Source organism: Euphorbia lathyris, chromosome 1 (genome assembly GCF_963576675.1).
Source record: "Euphorbia lathyris chromosome 1, ddEupLath1.1, whole genome shotgun sequence".
Classification (NCBI taxonomy): Eukaryota; Viridiplantae; Streptophyta; class Magnoliopsida; order Malpighiales; family Euphorbiaceae; genus Euphorbia; species Euphorbia lathyris.
This window is the reverse complement of record NC_088910.1, coordinates 12607830-12630747: the sequence shown is the minus strand read 5'-3', so window position 1 is coordinate 12630747 and position 22918 is coordinate 12607830. Positions and strand designations below refer to the sequence as shown.

At 30.5% G+C, this 22918-nt stretch overlaps 1 pseudogene; it reads right to left on the bottom strand.

Moving 5' to 3' along the window:
- Nucleotides 1-1271: 1271 nt before the first annotated feature.
- On the bottom strand, nucleotides 1272-21850 carry LOC136216968 (uncharacterized; annotated as a pseudogene).
- Nucleotides 21851-22918: the final 1068 nt, after the last annotated feature.

Below are 22918 nucleotides of genomic sequence, written 5' to 3'. Positions count from 1 at the left end.
TTTTTAGTTATTTATTTCATAAAATCATATGTTAGAAAAGTGTATAAAAAAGTTTTTTTTTTTTTTTTTTGTTAACTTTAAAAATTTAATATGGTTGTACAGATTTATAGGTAAAGGAATAAGGTTTTTTTTTCCCCAAAAAGAGTAAGTATAAAATATTATTTACCATATCATCAAGTGACAGGTCACATTAAGTCAATATATTCAATTCAAGAAAATAAATAATAAATAAAAATAAACCGAATATAATAAACTTTAAAGGAATAAGGTGTAAAAATATTCCTAACATTTATAGCCAGGAGGAATTTTACTATTAATATCTAAATAGTGCAATTTTATTTCTAACATTAGCAGTTAAGAGCAGTTTGTATTCCTAATATTGGTATATTAGGTCAATTTCAGATATCATTATAAACCACAGATATTTGTTTCTTATTCTGCACCAATGGCATAACCATTGTTTCTAAAAAAAGATTTTATATTTTTTATAATTTCATAATAGAATTGGAGATTAATATTTTTAAATTTTGTGAAATATTTGAATTTATTTTGTCCAACTCGTATAAACTACATTATATTTTTTTTTAACGTATAATCATATGTTTATGATCTGTTACTAATTAATGATAAAAAAATGCCCATAGGAAGTGTAGATGATAAGATCCATGACCGATAAGACAATTTAGTGAATTATTTCTTAAATTGATCCAACTTATCAATGTTAGGGGTAAAATTGTTCTTAGCTGCCAACTTTAGGGATAAAATTGCAGAATTTTGGACGTTATGAGTAAAATTGATCATGACTATAAATGTTATGGGTATTTTTGCACATTATCCCATAATTGAATGAACGGAAAATTAAGATTCTAACATCTAATGTAATCGATTTTTTTAAAATATAATCGGTAACCGTAAATTGAACTCTAACAATGTATCGAATTATTACTGAAAAATCAAAATAAGTTCAGAGAGTTTAAATAAATTTGTCAGAGAGAAATTTTTGATGAAGAGTATCTTGAATAAGGAAAAACCATTCTTTTAGACATACTTTTAAAATGTTTTTTCTTCTATTAATTCAAAAATTAATTTTACTGAATTAATTTTCATTAATAACAATTAAAAACATATAATTATTAAAACATTTTTGCATCATCAATAGTGGACATTTATTTCATTAACTAGATTAATATTATGTAGGAAATAATTGTATATTTATAAATTACAAAATATTAAATAAATTTATTTAAAGTATAACTAATATAATAAATGATTCAATCGATATTATTAAAAACTTCCTTAAAAACTACATTCTGAGTACAATTTTTTGTTTTATTTTCTTCATCACAAATAAGGATTTTCAAACCTCTTTTACTTGTAACTCTAGAAACTGCTACATACATTTGACCATGACTAAAAACTGATCGAAGGAGATATAATCCAACATGTGCAAGCGACTGACCTTGGCTTTTATTTATTGTCATGGCAAAGCAGACAACTAATGGATACTGTCTTCGTTGAAATCTAAATGGTAATTTTATATCTGAAGGGGTCAAAGCAAGTCGAGCAATGAAAACCTTTTGTCCAATATTACAACCTGTAATTTTCCTTGCTTCAATGACATGTTTTCCTAATTGAGTTATCACTAAACGGGTGCCATTACATAAGCCTGAAGTTTGATCTATATTACGAAGTAGCATGACAGGTATTCCAATTTTCAATTTTAACTTGTGATTCGGCAAACCCGAGGATTTTATACTATTTAGAAATTCTGGAGTGTAGACATCATCCTGGCTTGATGACGCATTTTCAACTCGGCAAATAGTATCTGAACTTAAATAGCATACTTCATCACCCGGTCAAGCAGACAATATGAATTCATTCACTCTATTTACAATATCCAATGTTGGTGCAAGAATTGCACGTTCTTGTAAGTACTTTGGATCGGCGCTATTCTCCAACAAACTTGGATATGTGCTTTGGACAATTGCTCCAATTGGATCCCCTGTATCTTTAATGAGCAAATCTTTAGGTATGCAAAATGTAACTTCACCATCATTTGGCTCACCAACTGTTCCATTCCCAATGCTTAAAATCCATTCAGAAAACCATCTTAACTCTTCTGTATCTTTAAGTGTGTCCCCAGATTGAAGTCGCATGTTCTTTGTTAGCTTAAGCACTTTACAGTATTTCCACAAATAAGAAGCATTTATAGTAGCTGATACTATATTTTGTCTACTGCCTTTTGGAAAGACAGGCAATATTTGTCTGAAGTCTCCACCAAAAACAACCACTTTTCCACCAAATGGCAAATTCATGCTATTACTGTTATGAAACCGTAGGATATCTCGTAAAGTTCTGTCAAAAGCTTCAAAACAATGTTTATGTACCATTGGCGCCTCATCCCATATAATAAGTCGTGCTCTAATAATTAGCTCGGCCAAAGGACTTCCTTGCTTGATGTTGCAAGTTGAATCTTCATTTATAATAATGGGTATACCAAACCTTGAATGTGCAGTTCTGCCACCAGGCATAAGAAGTGAAGCTATTCCGCTTGACGCTACCGTGAGGATAATATCACCTTCGGATCTTAAAACAGATGAAAGAGTTCTCCATATGAATGTCTTTCCAGTACCTCCATATCCATAAACAAAAAAAACTCCACCATCTTTCTTTCCTATTGCATCAATGATTGTTTGGAAAACTATTCTTTGATCATTGTTCAACAACAACATAAGATTTTGACTTTCTTCTGCCAAAGACCGTCTATCATAACGAAGTTCATCTTGAATGAGACTATTGCATCCTTCATAGATAAGATCTACATCTGGGAATGGTAATGTAGGGTAATCCCTCAAGCTTCTTCCATTTCTATTCAAGATTTTCTCTATCTCAAAAAGTGCGAGGTTCTTCAATTGCTCATCGTTCATCAGTAGATCTATAAAAAGAAATATGCAATATTAGTAAATATTTTACTTCTACATTACTTAGTTGTACGATTATATTATGTATATATGTTTGGAAATTAATGTAGCCTAAAATGTATCACCTGGATTATTAAGGAGATTTCGTTGACAATGTAGAATGTCAAAGGAAAGACGTTGCCATGTCTGATTCCAAACTATTTCAGGGCTTGTGATGCAGTTAGAAAACAAGAAAGAAGCAAACAATAAGCGAAGAAAATGACATGTCCCCCAAAAAGATGCTTCTTCTATTGCATATATGTACTCTTTATCATCATCAAGTAAACCCAATGCCAAGCACGCCTCTTTAAAAGTGGGGTATAAAACACCATTCACTGTTTTTATGTCATCATATTTGGTTGGCCCTTTTACAACATTCAACAATATTCTTAGATAATATAATTCTCCTGCCCCAGGATGGACGTAAAATATTCTACCTACATTCAGTCCGCGTTGTCTAGGACACCATTTCTTGATCTTTTTTACTGCGTTGGAAGTGTGATCATTTAATTCAACTACTTTCCAAACAAACTTATTTGGAAACTCAACATAAGTCAATTGTCTTGCTTCTGGGTATTCCTCATTTGCTTTCATCCATTGCAAAAACATAGTTTGTACTTCGCCACCTTTTTTTACAACATCCTCAATTGGATCATCATCATGAAATATGATACTTTGTTGATCTGGAAGATGAAATGTAAGTCTTTCCACAGCAGGTTCACGGTAATTAATTGGAAATGCAAATATTCTCCAAGCTGCCTCACAAGGAGAAATGTATCTGCAATCATAATACATTTTAACTTCATCCTCTATGTCTTCATTATCCCCGTGTCCCTTTTTCTGATAAAAAGCAGTGGTTATCCGATCATTACCTTTGTTTATATACTTGAACAAATATTTGATCGCCCTATGTTGGTTGCACCATTCGACATTGATATGAGCATTAAACTTTAGTAACAACTGACTATTGTATGGCACCACAAATCTATTATCAAGAAGAATGTGATTTTTCTCAACTGTCCTCCCATTATCCCTTCTCATATACACTGGATATCCATTTTCATCAATGGTCGTCTCCTTATTAAACTTCTTGGGGAAGTGTTTGGTACACCTTCCATCTTTCATGCACGGCGAGTGTACATTATCAACACCACAAGGGCCATGAATCATAAACTTTTGTACTATATCATATAATTGCGGCTTCTCCAGAATATCAGGAATCTCAGCAGAAATAATCTTTTCAATGTCCTTTCCAGATGGATGCTTATCTTCTGGGTGCAAGAATAACAATATATGCGCATGAGGAAGACCACGTTTCTGGAATTCAATTGTGTAAATTACTGGAAAAAGGAAACATGTATGAGTATATAAAGTAATATATATATTCTACGTTATAAAAAAAGTGTAATTTAAAAAAAATGATGTCTTACATGCTCTTACTCTTCCAAAAAATTTCTCATTTTTCAAGTCATGAACAAACTTATCCAACTTCATCTTAAAAACTCTTGTTATTATATCAGGCCTATCTTCTGGTCTCAAGCTATCTTTCTCAATGCATCTTTGAATTTCAGGCCACTTTGAATTGCATGTGAAAGTAATAAAGATGTCTGGATATCCGATCCATCTACATATTGCCATAGCATCTTGGTAGTTTTGTATCATGTACCTTTGAAAAGTGGCAGATATTTATATATCAAATAATTTTAAAGAATTACGTTGTATCAATTATTTATATACCATATGTGTTTCAACAATCTTAAAAATAGCATATGAATTATTAAGCATAATTTAGAAAATATATATACCTGGCACTACCAACATATGGCGATGGTAGAATGATCCTTTTCCCGCTTGAAGATGGATTGGTTTCACCTCTCAATACATCTTCTGATAATCCCTTATATAAATCTGCCCTTAGATGTTTTTGGTTATATCTAATGAAGTTCAATCTTTCGGCCTCTATCATTGTGTAAGCATCAACCAAAAATTGCTGAAATAACTTCTTTGAATTCAAAATTGCTGAACGTTCATTGATTCGTTGTTGGATCCTGAAGCAAAAAAATTCACGCATACTAATTGTCTCTCTCTTTCCTTTCTTATCTCCACTAAACAAAATATCTTTTCGAAAACCATCTTCACCACGTGGAAAAAGCAATGGATATTGCATTGGAAGATAGGAGGGGTGCAACTCATTGATTCTCTTAAGCATACCAGTCTTAGACTCCACTATAATATCTCTAAAGTCTTCCGCAGTATCAACATCTCCTACTATCAACCCTGCAACTTCTGAAGCACTTGGCAAATTATACCTACGACCATCTATTTTTCTACCACCGATCAAACGTAACTTCAAATCTTGACATTCATAAGCTTCCAGTCTATCCCTAGCTAAGCGAAATGATTGTGCTAAAACATTATTCTGGTCTAGCATGGTTTGAAGATCTTGAATAATGGAGTGGTCAAAATCCTTCTTTGATTTTGAAGAACTGTAAACAACAAATTATCAATGTTATATTTCATTAAAGGTTTTTTTATTTTATAATGGTAGTAATAACAAATCAATTAGAATCATACCCAATAGATCCTGCTCTGTTCGGAATCTCATTTTCAGTATCATAGATATATAACTGAGCGAACTTTGGATTTGACCCACTTTGTGGTAGGAGGCTACCAATCTTATGACAGTTTTGACCACTCAGTCTAAATACATACGGACCATTTCTGTTGTTCAATGATGAATCAATTTCCCCCCCCCCCACTGATGTAAAGGAGAACATCATATTATATGCTCGTATGTTTTCTAAAAACGTTTTACTTCTATGATCCATTCCAAATAGAAGATTCTTCAATGTGTCTGGTACATCTCTCAGGAATGGTATTTTAACTTTGCCACCACCACAACAGAGTGTAAATACAGGTGTAACACAATTTTGATTCTTACGAATTCGCTCATCAAACCACATCAGTGCGCCACAATTTGAACATGAATATTCTGGAGCGCCCAAATCCAAAATATCTAAAGTGGGAGAAAAACAAACATAATTGAAAATACTATATTGTAAAAATAAAAACTTATACCGAGATAAGAGTCATTATCACCTTGGTTGATATTTTTTGGATCTTTTACTTGTTCAGATGTTGAGGATGAAGAAAAACAATGTTTCGCTGCATATGGTGATGGTTAGATTAGTATATAATAAATGAAATAATATATAGTTCCACACATAATTTGAATTTGAATTGAATTGATAATATATATTAATCTATAAATATACATAAAATTTATATGTCCAATGTATTTAAATCATATTGTACTTATAAGCTATGAGTTTAAAAATAATAATTGGATAAGTTTTTAAATTAAGAAAAAGCGAATGAATATTCATTATTTCAAATTCTCACCTGTTTGAATACCTTCTTGCTCTAAAATATTCTTGATGAGTCGTTTTTCTCGTATCTTGTTTTTTCTATTCATTCTTGCTTCACGGCATTGCAAGATTCTATTCTCCTTAGATATAAAAAGTTTGTTTTTAAATAATTGTGTCCAAATATCAATATATGAGCATAGCTAAATATAGAATAGATTTTCGATCATAGCATTTTGTATTTACTTGTTCAGACATGGAGTTTCCATAATCTCTATCATCAAGACCTGTATAGGAGTTTTTAAACCTCGTTATACAAAAAATAAATAATATTAATTATTTAATTATTTTTAAAACAAATCTATAACTCTAAATACTTACCTGTTTGTAACACATTAATGTTTAAAATGTTATTTTGCGAGGACGGTTCTGATATTGATAATGGAGAAAAATAGTGCGTCTCTACAAATGAAGGTTTAAATTCATTATTAATAAATAAAATAATAAATTATTTTTGCACAAATTTTTTTTTTTATTACCATTAGTTATGTCTTGCAGATGAATTCGTTTATATTCATTCTCTCGGAAACTACTGAGGTTGTTGCAATTAACAATTCCATATTCTGAAAAGTACATCGTTAAAGGACATTTCCAAAATTAGTTAATAATTAGTAGTATTGATTTAAAAAAATATACATGGATAATAAAAAAAATCATCCATCTTATGTTAACCTTCTTGCTCCAAAACAGTATTGATTTTTCGTTTTCCTCGCATCTTATTTTGTCTATTCATCCTTGTTTCGCGACATTGTTGTTGCCAATTCTCATTTGATATTGAAATTTAGTCATTTGTGATATATATTAATCAAATCTTGTCAAAAAAGTATATACTAAATTCTATATTAGATTCATTATTGTGATGAGTTCCTTTATCAATAATGCTCATAGCTAGATTAAAACTCAAGTATGCGTTAATATACACACACATATATATATATATATAATTTTTTCAAATATTAGTATGTGTATTTAGTTGTTCAGACGTAGATTTTTTTTTTCCTTTGTCAACAATACCTGCAAAGAAAGAAGGAAACAGGAGAAATATGATATTAACTTAGCAATGATCATTAGTTAGTTTTCATTAGTCTTTACGGGTAGTGTAAATTATTAAAAAATAGTGATTTGAATGAAAGAAATAAAAAAATAAAATATTGAAATTATTATAACTAAAAATTCCAATTACTGAAATTCTGTGGACAGACTAAATCATATTAATGTAGTTTAGGAATTCATTAGTTAATATTTTTGGCTTAATGAATTTAGTTTGAAATATAGTCTCCTAGAATTCATATTTACAAAAAGTGCCCAAACTTCATGAATTCATATTTAAAAAAAATTGGTAATCTATTTATATAATAATACTAATATATGATAAATAATCTATTTTTTTTATATTATGCAGTATTAATTATTATTCTTCAATTTAATTTAATATATACTTGAATGTGTATTTTAATTCATATATTTACTATAAATTAGCTAATATATTAATATTGATAAATTGTAAGAAATCTTATGTACACATTTAACTTATGGTAAATTCTATAGTTACTATGTTAGAAAAAAAGTAATCATACTTTGTTTTAGTATCCAATAGTAATTAAACATGTGTTAATAAAAATAAGGTTAATTAAAATTAATAAAAAAGGTAACCTGTTATAGCAGGTAATATTTAATTATAGAAATTTTAAAGATTATTAATTACAAGGTAAATAATATATGAGTCCCTATATTTTAATCTAATCACTATTTAGTCATTATATGTTAATAATACACTATTCAGTCCTTAATTTTAGCTCAATTCAACAGTTTAGTCCCTTGTAGAGGGATTAATCTATTCAATAATTTAAAAATTTAAGTGACAAAACTGTTGATCAAAATAAAAAATAAGAAGTAAACAATATATTATTAAAATACGAGAACTAAACAATATATTAGATATTTAACATAGGGACTGATAAAATAAAAAATTTACGTAAAACTCTATTTTCACAAGGTTTGTGAATTTGTTTCTCCTAAAATAAAAAGGTTACCTATATTTAGCAAAACTATACGTAAATTATATCTAAAATAAAATATTTACGTAAAGTTCAAAGGTTTTACGTAAAACTCTAATTTTCACAAGGTTTGTGGATTTTTTCTCCTAAAATAACAAGGTTACGTAAATTTAGTCAAACATTACGTAAATTATGTCTAAAAATAAAAGATTTACGTAAAATTCATAGGTTTTACGTAAAACTCTATTTTCACAAGGTTTGTGAATTTTCTTCTCCTAAAATAAAAAGGTTACGTAAATTTAGTCAAACTATACGTAAATTATATCTAAAAATAAAATATTTACGTAAAGTTTAAAGGTTTTACGCAAAACTCTAATTTTCCTAATGTTTGTGGATTTTTCTCCTAAAATAGAAGGGTTACGTAAATTTAGTCAAATCTTACGTAAATTATGTCTAAAAATAAAAGATTTACGTAAAATATATAGGTTTTACGTAAAACTCTATTTTCACAAGGTTTGTGAATTGTTTTCTCTTAAAATAAAAAAGTTACGTAAATTTAGTCAAACTATACGTAAATTATATCTGAAAATAAAATATTTACATAAAGTTCAAAAGTTTTACGTAAAACTCTAATTTTCACAATGTTTGTGGATTTTTTCTCCTAAAATAACAAGGTTACATAAATTTAGTCAAACCTTACGTAAATTATGTCTAAAAATAAAAGATTTACGTAAAATTCATAGGTTTTACGCAAAACTCTATTTTCACCAGGTTTGTGAATTTTTTTCTCCTAAAATAAAAAGGTTACGTAAATTTAGTCAAACTATACGTAAATTATATCTAAAAATAAAATATTTACGTAAAGTTCAAATGTTTTACGTAAAACTGTAATTTTCATAATGTTTGTGCTTTTTTCTCCGAAAGTAAAAGGGTTACATAAATTTAGTCAAACCTTACGTAAATTATGTCTAAAAATAAGAGATTTACAGAAAATTCATAGCTTTTACGTAAACCTCTATTTTCACAAGCTTTGTGAATTTTTTTTATCCTAAAATAAAAAGGTTACGTAAATTTAGTTAAACTATATGTAAATTATATCTAAAAATAAAATATTTAAGTAAAGTTCAAAGGTTTTACATAAAACTCTAATTTTCCAAAGGTTTGTGGATTTTTTCTCCTAAAATAACAATGTTACGTAAATTTAGTCAAACCTAACGTAAATTATGTCTAAAAATAAAAGATTTACGTAAAATTCATAGGTTTTAAGTGAAACTCTATTTTCACAAGGTTTGTGAATTTTTTTCTCCTAAATTAAAAAGGTTACGTAAATTTAGGCAAACTATACGTAAATTATATCTGAAAATAAAATATTTACGTAAAGTTCAAATGTTTTACGTAAAACTCTAATTTTCACAAGGTTTGTTGATTTTTTCTCCTAAAATAACAAGGTTAAGTAAATTTAGTCAAACCTTACGAAAATTATGTCTAAAAATAAAAGATTTATGTAAAATTCATAGGTTTTACGTAAAACTCTATTTTCACCAGGTTTGTGAATTTTTTTCTCCTAAAATAAAAATGTTACGTAAATTTAGTCAAACTATACGTAAATTATATCTAAAAATAAAATATTTACGTAAAGTTCAAAGGTTTTACGTAAAACTCTAATTTTCACAATGTTTGTGGATTTTTTCTCCTAAAATAACAAGGTTACGTAAATTTAGTCAAACCTTACATAAATTATGTCTAAACATAAATGATTTATGTAAAATTCATAGGTTTTACGTAAAACTCTATTTTCACAAGGTTTGTGAATTTTCTTCTCCTAGAATAAAAAGGTTACGTAAATTTTGTCAAACTATACGTAAATTATATCTAAAAATAAAATATTTACGTAAAGTTCAAATGTTTTACGTAAAACTCTAATTTTCACAATGTTTGTGGATTTTTCTCCTAAAGTAAAAGGGTTACGTAAATTTAGTCAAATCTTACGTAAATTATGTCTAAAAATAAGAGATTTACGTAAAATTCATAGGTTTTACGTAAAACTCTATTTTCACAAGCTTTGTTAATTTTTTTCTCCTAAAATAAAAAGATTACCTAAATTTAGTCAAACTATACATAAATTATATCTAAAAATAAAATATTTACGTAAAGTTCAAAAGTTTTACGTAAAACTCGATTTTTTATAAGGTTTATGGATTTTTTTCTTCTAAAATGAAATGGTTATGTAAATTAGTCAAACCTTACGTAAATTATGTCTAAAAATAAAAGATTTACGTAAAATTCATAGGTTTTACATGAAACTCTATTTTCACAAGGTTTGTGAATTTTTTTCTCCTAAAATAAAAAGGTTACGTAAATTTAGTCAAACTATACGTAAATTATATTTAAAAATAAAATATTTATGTAAAGTTCAAAGGTTTTACGTAAAACACTAATTTTCACAATGTTTGTGGATTTTTCTCCTAAAGTAGCAAGGTTACGTAAATTTAGTCAAACCTTACGTAAATTATGTCTAAAAATAAAAAGATTTACGTAAAATTCATAGGTTTTACGTAAAACTCTATTTTCACAAGGTTTGTGAATTTTTTATCCTAAAATAAAAAGGTTACGTAAATTTAGTCAAACTATACGTAAATTATATCTAAAAATAAAATCTTTACGTAAAGTTCAAGTTTTACGTAAAACTCTAATTTTCACAATGTTTGTGGATTTTTCTCATAAAGTAAAAGGGTTACGTAAATTTAGTCAAACCTTACGTAAATTATGTCTAAAAATAAAAGATTTACGTAAAATTCATAGGTTTTACGTAAAACTCTATTTTCACAAGGTTTGTGAATTTTTTTATCCTAAAATAAAAAGGTTACGTAAATTTAGTCAAACTATGCGTAAATTATATCTAAAAGTAAAATCTTTACGTAAAGTTGAAGTTTTACGTAAAACTCTAATTTTCACAATGTTTGTGGAATTTTTTCCTAAAGTAAAAGGGTTACGTAAATTTAGTCAAACCTTACGTAAATTATGTCTAAAAATAAAAAGATTAATGTAAAATTCATAGGTTTTACGTAAAACTCTATTTTCACAATGTTTATGAATTTTTTTATCCTAAAATAAAAAGGTTACGTAAATTTAGTCAAACTATACGTAAATTATATCTAAAAATAAAATCTTTACGTAAAGTTCAAGTTTTACGTAAAACTCTAATTTTCACAATGTTTGTGGATTTTTCTCCTAAAGTAAAAGGGTTACGTAAATTTAGTCAAACCTTACGGAAATTATGTCTAAAAATAAAAGATTTACGTAAAATTTATAGGTTTTACGTAAAACTCTATTTTCACAAGGTTTGTGAATTTTTTCTCCTAAAATAAAAAGGTTTCATAAATTTAGTCAAACTATACGTAAATTATATCTAAAAATAAAATATTTACGTAAAGTTCAAAGATTTTACGTAAAACTCTAATTTTCATAAGGTTTGTGGATTTTCCATCCTAAAATAACAAGGTTACGTAAATTTAGACCAACTTTACGTAAATTATATCTAAAAATAAAAGATTTACGTAAAGTTTAAATTTTTTACGTAAAACTCTATTTTTCACAAGTTTTATGGATATTTTTCTCCTAAAATAACAATGTTACGTAAATTTAGTTCAATTTTACATAAATTATGTCTAAAAATAAAAGATTTACGTAAAGTTCAAAGGTTTTACGTAAAACTCAATTTTTTGCAAGGTTTATGGATTTTTTTCCCCCTAAAATAACAGTGTTTTGTAAATTTAGTTCAACTTTATATAAATTATGTTTAAAAATAAAAGATTTACGTAAAGTTCAAAGCTTCTACGCAACACTCGTCTTTTTTTTGTAAAGTTATTGATTTTTTTTAGTAAAATTAACTTTATATAAATTAAATCGCAATTTATGTAATTTATATCTAAAAATAAAGGATTTATGTAAAATTCAAAGACGTTAAGTGAAGTTGACTTTTTTATTTTATTTTATATATTACTATTTTTTCATTTTATAGGAAAACTAATAATGAGTTAACACTTTTTTTTTTTTGAGGGGGGGGGGGTAACATTGTTCTTTGAATAATTAATCTATGCAAAATTAGGAGAAGGAATTGAAAAGTTGGTACAAGTTTGTTTCCTAATATCAAATTTTTTTAGACTTAAAGTGTTATTTAGTATTTCACCTATCTAAAATTTTATTATTTAGGCCTTGATCTATTATTTGGTCATGTTTGGTTCCTAAACTATCCCAATTGGTGATATTTCATAAAATTTGGATGGAGACTTGACAAAACCGTTATCCCTCTGACATATCGTGATATTTTGATACATGGATTTAACACATCGCACGTCTTAAATTTTATTTGACACATAATAAAATTTTCTTATACAAAAATAATTAATTAGATTTAACAAATAAAAAATAAAAACAAATCCATGTACTAAAATTTATCAAGTATAAGTGTCAAATATTGTTACCTGTTAATAAGATAATAATTATGTTAAGTTTCAATTTAAATTGGGTGAAATTTTAACAATTAGAATAAGTTAAGAACTAAATGTGACTAAATAATAAGTCAATGGTTAAATTAATTTTTTTTAGATAATACGAGGACCAAATAATAATTTAAGCTATTCTTTTATTATTAAAGGTTTAGAAATTCAAAGATTAATGCATGTTGAGTGGAGACTAACGTGGAGAAAAAATAGAGAAGAGATAAAAGTGGAACTGCAATTGAATTAACTTGTTACCGGTTTAAGTTGTGAAAATCAATTCAAATATTTTGATGGATGAGATCTACTCTAAATTAGATCAATGGTATATATAGCAAAGTCCAGTTACTTTGTTATAAAAAGAAGTAACAGTAGCCTTCACCTTAACTTATATATTTTATATCTTATATAATTATTATATTTCAATATCAGTTTGGAATCTCTCGGAATTGGCAATCAATTTCTACTAAAAAAAAATAATAATAACAATAATATTTTAATTTATCACTCAATTCATATGCACGGTCAAAATTTAGTTATAATTTATTGCTCATCCTAGGTGAAAGATCCATTTAACAAAAGTAATTACTATCATTAGTATACCAAAAGATGAAAGATAAGAGGTCTCAAGATGACTTTTTTCTAGTTGACGGTAATAAATAAATATAAATAATTTAAATATTTACCTATTTGATCCTCTTCCGTTTTTAAAAATCTCTTTTGTAAGCGAAGTTCCATCAACTTATTTTTCTGACTAATCCTTGCAAGACGATTTTGTAATTTTTTAATGTCATTTGATATGAGATGTTGATTACTTGATATCATCTGATTATAACATATATCCATAAATCAATAATAACGTAATTTAATATGATTAAAACTCAAATTAAAGAAACCTAACATTAAAATTAAAATTCACAACATACCTAAACTTTGTATTTTTTTCACCTCCGCCAAAATCAATAAAACTCAACAAACTGAATATAAAATTCATATAACTTGTCAAACATAATTTGATACGATTAAAAATCAGACTGATAATTATCTGAACTATATGAATATGGTATTTTTTTTAATAAGAGGAAAAACAGAAAAGAAAAAATATCAGACACGAAGCCAAATAAGAAAGCCACGTACCTAAACTCAATTTTGAACCAAAAACCAGCCTGCAAAAGTAAAATAAAAAATATCTGAACTATATAAAAATGGTCGTTTTTCCCTAAGAGAAAAACAGAAAAGAAAAAAATCAGACACAAAGCCAAATAAGAAAGGCACGTACCTAAACTCAATTTTGAACCAAAAACCAGCTTGCAAAAATAAAAACCAAAAATATCAGATTATCCGAAAGACACTAAAAAAATATCCATGGGAAAAACAAATAAAAAATTATCTCAATAAACAATACACTCACCTAAAAGATGAAGATGGCTGCTGTGCTAGAAAAATATGCAAGAGACTGCATCGAGAATCTATAGAGTGTTATTTATAGATTTGTGGGTACAAAGGTATTTGGTTCCATTAAGGATTGTGATTTCGTAATTGGTTTGGAATTCTTTGGGTTAGCTATCATTAACGAATATTTTTTTATTGTATTTGGTGGGTATAAGTGGTTGGTTCCACTAATATAATCTAATTTGCTATTATCTTTTAAGATAAATAATTTATTAGTCCCTACTTTTTTATTCAACACATTGTTTAGTCCCTTTATTTTAAAAAACACATTATAAAGTCCATATCTTTTATCAATATTAATCATTTGGTCCTTTTATCTGTTTTTTTTTAGATTTTAAACCGAACATATCTTAGTTTTCAGGATAGTCATTGTACTATAAAAAATGACCATGTTACTCTATTATTTTCTGGCTGTCTGTTTATACCAAATATAACGGTTAAAACTCGAAAAAATAAATAGACAAAAGGACCAAAGAGTTAATATTGACAAAAGATATGGACCTCATAATTAGGGGTGTTCAAATACCGAACCGGATCCAAATAACCGACCGAACCGATGAATTTCGATTTTTCGGTTCAGTTATTCAGTCTGTTTGGTTCGGTTTCAGTTTTAGTGTATAAAATATATCGGTCTGTTCGGGTTTTGTAATAAAATTACCGAATTAATAGAACCGACCGAAATAAAAGTTAATCAGATTTATTATTTATAAATTATATTAACAAACTCATCTGATGTTTAAACAAATTAATAACTTTTAAGTTTTTTTTATTTATGAATTACTTGAAGTTATTTTGAGGTACAAAAAAAATGGTTCGATTTCGTATATTGTCAGAAATGGTAGCTGATAGTTACAATGGCTCAAGTAAAAAAACCATACAACAGTATATAATTTTCATAAATGGCAGTATTCAAATGCTCTTACATTATACTTGGTGATAAAAAAATTCATTATAATATATAATGTTATAAATGCAGTATTTTTTTTACAGTATTCATAAATGCAGTGTTAAAATTTTATAAAATTATATCTGTTAATTTTTTTTGTTTTAATTTTAATGAAACCGAAAATCTAACCGAAGTGAACCGAATCGAACTGTTCAGTTCGGTTCGGTTTGTCAATATTATTTGGTTAGGTTCGGTTTTTATTTTATTGAGTTTTTGGTTTTTGGTTATTTCGATTCGGTTCAGTTCGTTAAACACCCACACTCATAATGTGTTTTTCAAAATACGGGGACTAAACAGTGTATTAGGTAAAAATGAGGGGACTAATAAATTATTTACCCTGTCTTTTATCAATATGAATTTTTTTTTGGAACCAACTGATATATAATTGGTACATAATAAAGAACAAAGTATATACGTTTTATAATAATGTCTAACATTGACCCAACATACCAATGTTAAGAGTAAAACTGCTCGCTATTACCAACATTAGAAGTAAAATCGCACAATTTTAATCGTTAAGTTTAAAATTACTTATAATTATAAACGTTAGCAAATTTTATACATTATCCCTAGTTTTTCTAAATATTATATTATATAAAGAGATTCTACTTAAATAATTAGAAAATTACTTTTATCATATAATTGTCATCTACAAATTTGAATCGATAATCTATTATTATAAATTAAGTATAAATAGTGTAAAAGTAGGGATTTTACATGTCCTCCTATTATCTTTTTATTATTTATAAAATATGTTTTAATAGTAGACAACGACTTTACTTCTTTCCCTTTGTTCATATATGTTTTACGCAAAATTCAAAGCACCGATCACCACCGTCATTCTAGTTCCACTTCCGATCTCCATTGTGGCTTGTCCAGTCTTGTTCTGCAAATACCAGAAGCCTTCTCCCAATAAATGAAAATTGAATATTTTTAGTATTAGATTTTATCAAAGCATCAATGAGAAAAAAATCAGAAGCTATTCAATTTTATATTTTTCTCTTTCACTCCGTTATTTTGAAATACTTGAAATTTCATATTTTAAAGATATTATTTTACAGTTCTGCACATAACTCTCAAAGAAAGATGAACTATGGGATTTGAACTTTGAAATTTTGATGTTTTATTGTTGGCTTTTGAATGTTTGTTGCCATGTATCCTCAATTTCCCATCTAATTTTACAGTATTGTTTTTTTCCTTCTCCTTCCCATTGATCTCCGGTGGCGGCACTGTAGAGCCCATTATTTCCTCTTCCGGTGATTCCCTCCCTCTACTGTATTCTTTCAGTTGAATTAGATTTATTAACGATTGAAAATAATTTTTTAAATTGTAGAGGACAGGTGTCAAATAATGAGTGGAAGGTGTTTTTTGTGTTGGGAATACCCGACTCTTAACATAAAATCCCGTAAAACTATTATTTCATTATTTAGTACAAATTCCAGTTAAAAAAGTGTAGTTCTTTTTTATTCCAAATTATGACAAAACACAATATTATATAATTATAAAATTATTCAATTGTAAAGATCAAATAACAATATATCCAAATTAAAAACTCCAATAAAAATCCGTTAAAAAAAACTCCAACAGAAATAAAAGCTAACAAAATAATAATACATCAAACTTGTTTCTCAATTTTAATTTTTTTAGAGAAGCTTTTGGATGTTGAATATTCATCATGTGCAAAACTATTTTCATTTGAATCTGCAGCTTCTGTTCGCTTTCCCTTTGAACTTGTAGGTGTAGTAAAATTATCTTGCTCTTGAAGGTCATCAACACCACCAATTAATTCCTATAATAAAATTCATATTTTTCAAATATTATGCACGGGTTATTGCAAATGTTAATGACTAAAAGAAATTGTTATTGTACCCCCAGGCCCCCTCTTAACACTTTGGCGTTTCCAGATAAGAGGGGGCCTGGGGGTACCTCGGTAAGGCTCTCAGGAGCCCCTAGTAAATACCTGGCTTAGGGTAGGGGTGTGGTCAGTTGTCCTCCTTTCTATGGATTTGTTATTTTGGAATGTTAGGGGTGCGGCTAGCAAGACTACCCGTATCCATATTAATGATCTTATTAAGCAGTTTAATCCATCTTGTTTTGCTCTTTTGGAAACTAAGATTAGTGGTGAGAAAGCAGATGAGGTGGTTAAGAAGTTTAAGAACTGGCACTGTGTTAGATCGGAGGCAACTGGCCGGGCTGGGGGGATTTGGCTTTTTTGGAGGCCAGATCGGATTCATTTTGATATTCTTAGCATGGATAAGCAGTTCATTCATTGTAAAGTGAGTATTTCCGGCAATACTCCCTTTTTGATTACCCTTGTGTATGCTGACCCTATCTTGTCTAATCGAAAACGGCTCTGGGAGGTTCTCTATTCTATGAGTGTCAGCATTTCGGAGCCCTGGTTTGTGGCGGGTGACTTTAATGATATCGCCTTTATGAGTGATCAGAGAGGGGGATCCAATCATTATGTTAATCGTTGTCTGCATCACAAGAATAGTATGGATTTATGTGGGCTTTCCGATCTGGGGGCTTCTGGTCATAAATTCACTTGGAAGCGTAATAATACTTTTGTTCGATTGGACAAAGTCTATGCTAATGTTTTAGCTCTAACTTCCTTCCCCGAGTGCTCTGTGTTGAACCTCCCGTTCCGTCATTCGGATCATTGTCCTATTTTGTTTAGACTTTTGAGAGGTAAGCATCCTAGGGGTAAGAGACCGTTCCGGTATCAGTTGGCTTGGGAGTCCCATCCTAAGTTTAAAGAGTTCGTTCATGAGAGTTGGAGACCTCATTCGTATGTACTGCAAGCTGCTGAAGGGTTCAGGAATAAGGTGCAGGGGTGGAATAGGAATGTGTTTGGGCATATTATCAGAAGGAAGAACAAGTTATTAAAGAGGATGGAGGGCATTCAACGCAGGTTGGAGGGGAGGTTTGATCATAGCCTTGAGGGCCTCCTCAGAACCCTTCAGAATGAGCTGGAGGCTGTGCTTAGGCGGGAGGAGTTCCTTTGGTTCCAGAAGTCTCGGAAGTCCTGGATTAGAGATGGGGATCATAATACCAAATACTTCCATCTCTCTACCCTGATCAGAAGGCAGAGAAATAGAATTGAGGCCATTAAGGATTCTAATGGTGATTGGGTTTATGAAGATGAGGTTATTCGGAACTTAGCCCTAGATTTCTACAGAGAGCTGTTCAAAGAAGAACCTGTTCTTTTGGAGAGGGCTCACTCTATTGCTACATTTCCTTTAATCAGTAAGGATTGTAGTCAGGAGGCCTTTCAACCTATTTCTCGAAAAGAGATTGACCAAGCTATCTTCAGCATTGGGGCTTCTAAAGCTCCTGGGATTGATGGTCTTCCGGTGGGCTTTTACCATAAGCATTGGGATGTCGTGAAGGAAGGCATCTATAATTTTGTCTTGGGGGTGTTCAGTGGTTCGAAGGATATTGAGATGGTTAATAGAACCCTACTGGTTCTGATTCCTAAGATTGATAAGCCTTCTTCCTTTTTGCATATGAGACCTATCAGTCTTTGTAATGTTCTTTACAAAACTGTTACAAAGATTGTGGCTAATAGAATCTGTGGCATTCTTCCTGCGATCATTTGTCAGAATCAGGGTAGCTTTGTGCCTGGTAGACAAATGATGGATAATGTGGTGATCGCCCAAGAGATGGTCCACACGATGAAGATTAGGAAGGGGAGGAAAGGCATTGTGGCTCTGAAGCTGGATTTAGAGAAGGCCTATGATCGAATTAATTGGGATTTCTTGATGGAGAGCCTTGAGAGAGCTAGAATCCCGGACAGCTGGAGACCTTTAATTAAGGTATGTATTTCTTCTCCTGTGTTTCAAGTTATGGTCAATGGGGATATGTCGGAGGAATTTTCCCCGGGCAGAGGAATCCGTCAGGGGGATCCTATGAGCCCTTTCCTTTTTGTTATTGCTATGGAGAGGCTCTCTCACCTGATTCAGGATGCGATTGATAATGGGAGTTTCCACCCTGTGGCGATCAACAGCTTCTGTCCCCAGGTGACTCACTTATTCTTTGCAAATGATGTCCTTATCTTTCTTGAGGGTAATGAGGAGCAGTTGAGAGTCATTATGGATATTCTGGATTGTTTTTGTTCGGCCTCTGGGCAGAAGCTTAATATCCAGAAATCTAGGATGATGTGCTCTAAGAATATGAATCAGAGAGTCTGTAAGAGATTAAGTGATCTCTCAGGTATTCCTCTTACTGATTTTCTTGGGAAGTATCTGGGTGTTCCCCTCCACAGTGAGCGTGTGTCTAAAGGCTCTTTCAAAGAGACTTTGAATAAAGCTAATTCGAAGTGTGCCACTTGGAAAGCCAAGACTCTGTCTCTCGCTGGCCACCTCACGTTAATTCAATCTGTTAATTGTGCTGCTCCCAATCACATCATGCAGGCTTATAAGCTTCCGGATCCTGTGCTTAATGATCTTGACAAGATTAACCGTAGGTTCCTGTGGGGGGAAGCTGCGGAGGGCAGGAAGATCCATCTTGTGCCTTGGAGTGAGGTTTGCCAGCCTAAAGATTCTAGGGGTTTGGGTATTAGGAAAGCAAAGGACAATAATAAAGTTTTATTAATGAAACTCCTTTGGCGTATGTGGCAGAACCCCTCCTCTCTTTGGGTTCGCCTCCTTTATGGTAAGTATCGGAAAGACAAAATCTTCGGGGGCCCGAAAGAGAGAGTTGCTAATTGTTCCTTCCTCTGGAAAGGACTTAGTGCTATGTTTGATGAGTTCTGCTCGGGAGTTGGCCTGGAGGTGGGGAATGGTAAGTCCATTAGTTTCTGGTTTGATAACTGGATTGGGGATAAACCGTTAATTGAGGTGTGTTCTTCCCCCCCGCCTAGTGATATACGCAACTGGAGGATTGCTGATGTGGTTGACTCGGAAGGGGACTGGATCTGGTCAAAGTTTGATACTTTCTTTAGCCTTGAGACTCTCCTTAGAATGCGGGGAGTGAAGGTGAGTAATCAAGAGGAAGACTTGGATAGGCACTGCTGGGCGCTGACTAACAATGGAGTTTATTCTTGCAAATCGGCCTTTGAAGCTTTCTCTCTCTTTAGATCTGATCCTCCCTCGGATGTGTGGAAGTCGATTTGGACCCTTAAAGTTCCTTTCCGTATTAGGAGTTTCCTGTGGCTGGGCGTTAAGGACAGGCTTCTTACTAATTCGGATAGGCACAGAAGGCACTTGGCTGATTCTGGAGCTTGCAGTAGATGCAGAGGCCATGTTGAGACTTTGTGCCATGCTCTTAGAGATTGCTCTAATAGTAAAGAGGTTTGGAGGAAAATTCTCTCACACCATATTTTCTCTTCCTTCATGGCACATTCTGAGGTCGACTGGTTCTCTGATGGTGTTAGAGGAAAGTTGCTTCTATACATGGAGCATGGTGACATTTTCTTTGCTATTATCTGTCACCAAGTTTGGAAATGGAGAAACGAGGAGATTTTTAGAGATAAAACTGTTTTTATAACAAACTTAGCTGTTTTCTTCTCGAAAAAACTTTTCTCTATTATCGATAATTTCAAAGGAGAGTCCCTTGCCAGAGCCTCTCAGTGTTGTGATGTCCATCTTGTGGGATGGAGCAGGCCAAGAGAGGGGGTTGTGAAGCTGAATACTGATGGTTCCTGCCTCAGTAACGGTAAGATTGCGGCTGGAGGTGTGCTTAGAGATGCAGGGGGCGCCTGGCTTTCTGGGTTCTCCCGGAATTTAGGGTTGGGTTCTTCCTTTTCTGCGGAGCTCTGGGCTATTCTTACTGGAATCAATCTTGCTAAAAGGCTGGGTGTTAAGAGGCTCTCTGTGGAGTCTGATAATTTGGAAGCAATCAAATGATTTCTGAGAATCATTCTATGGGTCTTAACAGTCGCAACCTCATCAAAGCTATTAAAAGGCTTTGCTCCTCCTTTGAGTTCGTAGAGTTCAGACACATTTTTAGAGAGCAGAATCGTGTTGCTGATCGCTTGGCGGCAGCGGGCCATGAAGGGACGTTAGGCGTTACTACCCTTCCTGTTTCCCCTAGTTTCATCTCTCCTCTTCTCTTAGAAGATAGAATTGGGGTTAGCTTCCCTAGGCTAATTCCTGGGTAGTTTGTTGTTGTTCGTTTTTCTTTTCCTTTTCTACAAAAAAAAAAAGAAATTGTTATTTTTCAAATCATACCTGGTTTTCTTCTCCAGTTTTTGTATATTTTGCAATCAAATCGGCATCATCAGTTATCTTCGTAATGCTATAAGGGGCTAACTCATATTGCATGTTGAAGTTACTTATTCGAATCTTGAAGATGAATTTTTTTCCGATCAATTGTTTAAGCTCAATTGGGTATTCTTCCAAATTACCGTCCTATATTTTTTTTTGCAGCAAAATAACAAATAAATAAAGTTAGAGAAGTCATTAGCTTTTTGTAGAGTTCTTAGTTGTATGAAATTTAATTTATAATTATATGATTATCTAACCTCATTGTGCTTTTCTTTCAGACAAGTAGCAGTTTTACCAATTAATTCCAAAGCTTGACGATCGAAAAGAGTAAACGAAGCATTTGATGTTCCATCACTCACACGCATTTGAATTTTATACCTAATAAGTTTTAAAATTTTATTCTTCTGAAATTAATTTTTACATCAAATATCACAATTAAAAACAATGTAGTTATTAAGATTACCTTATGATGGCGACATTGCTCTCTTTATTACATTTATGACAAATATATTTATTGTCCTCCTTAATAACTTTTTTTGGGCACTTGGTACATGAGAAATAGTACCAATTGTTATTTGTTTCAATAGCCACCATGTTTGCAATCACTACACATTGACTTTCTTGAGACAAACCGTATAGTATAGGATGTTCAATAAAACACAACAATTAAATAATTAAAAAGGCAATAATAATTTAAAAAAAATAAGCTATTGATATATTATAATAAGAGAAATAATAAAATAATTTGTCACTTTGAGCTTGTTTTGGTTTGTATTTTTTTTTCAATGCAATAAAAGGAAATACCTCTGTAGCTTCTTTCAATTCTTCCAAGCATTTTTGTGTACAGTTTTGCAAATCAGTTGTTGTGCTTGATTGATTGTTATTGGAAAAATGGCTTAACGACGTCTTGTCATTGAAACTCAACTTCAAACTGTTCATTCATTTCATTTAATGAATATTAATATAAAAAAAACATGGATGCTTTTTAGAAGATAAAATTAATATTTAAATCTATTTTTTAAATTGTACCTTTCTTTATAGGTATCAATCTACAGATGATTATAGAAGATCCTTGAACTGTACGAATTGGATAGTGTGGCAAACCCTTAAATACAAATGTTTAAACGGGTTATGATTCAAATTGTAAAAATTTAAATTATACGTAAATAAATAATAGACATATTTACCTTGAAATTCTCCAATTTTTGCATATTGGATCATGATAATTATTGGCCAATCACTTGATTTAATGTGTTTTTCAAAATCCATAGCAAATTGACCCCAAAGTGTACATTTAACCATGTGTTTCCTATGTATATATAAACAAATATTACCATTACATAGGTAAATACAACCATTTAATATATAAAATATATAGATTGTTAAATACGATCACTAAATACAATTACTTTCCATGATAATTATATATTCAA